General features: G+C 45.9%; 1 non-coding gene across 1 annotated transcript; it reads left to right on the top strand.

Moving 5' to 3' along the window:
- The first annotated feature begins 484 nt into the window (after positions 1–484).
- On the top strand, positions 485–592 carry LOC128104797 (U6 spliceosomal RNA). Its single transcript, XR_008216102.1, has one exon. It is a non-coding gene; the product is annotated as a U6 spliceosomal RNA (small nuclear RNA).
- Positions 593–1,787: the final 1,195 nt, after the last annotated feature.

The raw sequence follows: 1,787 nt of genomic DNA, 5'->3' as shown, positions 1-1,787 counted from the left end.
TGTTGTTAATGGGATTGAATTAATTATCTATCATGAGGAAACTTTTTCCCCCAAAAAAATATGCTATTCTTAAATATGTGTAAAATAAACTGCCCAGGATGAGACTCCAGAAGTTTGAACCAACACTGGCTAAGTAAGTCATGATTTCCTTCTGGCCTCTCATGGATCATTACTCTGCTGGCCCTGGTGTTTGCAGAGCCCTCCACATGAAATGTGTTGTTAATGAATGTGAAATGGGGGTTGGAGAAATGGCTCAGTGGTTAGGAGCACTGGCTGGTCCTCTAGAGGACCCAGGTTCAAGTCCTAGCATCCACATGGTAGCTCACAACTACCTTTAATTCCAGTTCCAGGGGATCTGTGGCACCAGGTATGCGTGTGGTGCACATACATACGCATACAGGCAAAATATTCATACATTATAACATAAACATTGTATATTTATATTATACAAAATATTCATAAAATAAATAAATCTTTTAAAAATGTGCTCAATTCAGCAGCACATACACTAAAATTGTAACAGTACAGAGAAGATTAGCAGGGCCCCTGCACAAAGGATGATACACAAATTAATGAAGCATTAAAATAAATGTGAAATGCCACCTCCTCACAGGCTCATGTGTTTGGAACCTTGGTTCAGCTGTCTGGGAAAAGTGTGAAACCTTCAAGAGATGGACCCTTACTAGAAGAAGCACATCACTTTGAAGGTTTATAGCCTGCCCCTACTTCCTGTTCACTTTTGGCTTCCAGATTGCTAATGCAATGAGATGGCCCACCTCGCTTCCGCCACCATGCCTTCCCCACCATGCTGGACTCTTTCCCTCTAGAACTGTAAGCAACATAAGCCTTTAAACACTAAGTTGCTCTGTTGGGGAATTTTATCCACTTCAACAGAAATGAAGCCTAAGAGAAATTAAATTAAAATAAACTGAGAGGGGGACATGATAAAGATGAGAACAGAAATTCAGGAAATAGGAAGCAAACACGCTGTAAGATACACAGAAAAGTTGTTTTGAAGGGGTTGAAGCATCAAAGTCTCTAGTGCCCGCTGTGAGGGCCTTCAAAGTCAAGGCTGTTTGAAGGGGACAGGCCTGTGCAGATGGTGGGTGTCTGCAGTCCGAACTGGCGGTGCTGACTTTGGTGACTTTGTAGATACAGTTTCTCCACAGGTAAGACTGCCAGCTGGGTGCGGTGGGCAGCCTGTAAGGACAGAAAGAGCGAGGAGCTGGGGCAAATCTAGTAGACAAGATTCAGAAGAGGAGGAGTCTCTGGGGAGGTAACAGTCCCTGCAAAGTCATATGAAAAGGTGCCCAGGCTCCCTTGGAGAAGAGAAGGGAGGCCAGAGTAGAGGTCATATCTGGCAAGAGTCACAGTTGGGGCCTTCGTTGCAAGGGTGTAGAGGTCCCAGCTCGAGCACAAGGCAGCTGAGTAACACTCTCCACGGTGCCTTTGCCTCCTCCTCTGTGCCTGGCACATGCTCACTCACTCCACAGTTAATTTCAGAAGGAATGGAGATGCACCCAGCTCAGGGAAGAGGAAAAGGGATATATCAAAGCTGACCTTTTGGAGGAAGGAACCGATGTCACTGACGAGTAGGACTGTACATTACAGGAAAGGACAGGAAAGAGGCCAGGGTGCAGTTTGTTGACCCCAGAGAGATGGAGGAGATGCGGGTATAGGACATCTGAGTAGAGGAGCCTGCTGCTGTCCATTCCACTGAAGCATCATTCTTTCCTAGGGGTGAGGTTAGCAGGCCCAGTCAGCCAGGTCCATACATTCCCAGGGTG

The sequence above is a fragment of the Peromyscus californicus genome, unplaced genomic scaffold (genome assembly GCF_007827085.1).
Source record: "Peromyscus californicus insignis strain IS unplaced genomic scaffold, ASM782708v3 Scaffold_8__1_contigs__length_139910024, whole genome shotgun sequence".
Classification (NCBI taxonomy): Eukaryota; Metazoa; Chordata; class Mammalia; order Rodentia; family Cricetidae; genus Peromyscus; species Peromyscus californicus.
The sequence above is the reverse complement of the archived record's forward strand: the minus strand, read 5'-3'. Positions and strand labels throughout refer to the sequence as shown.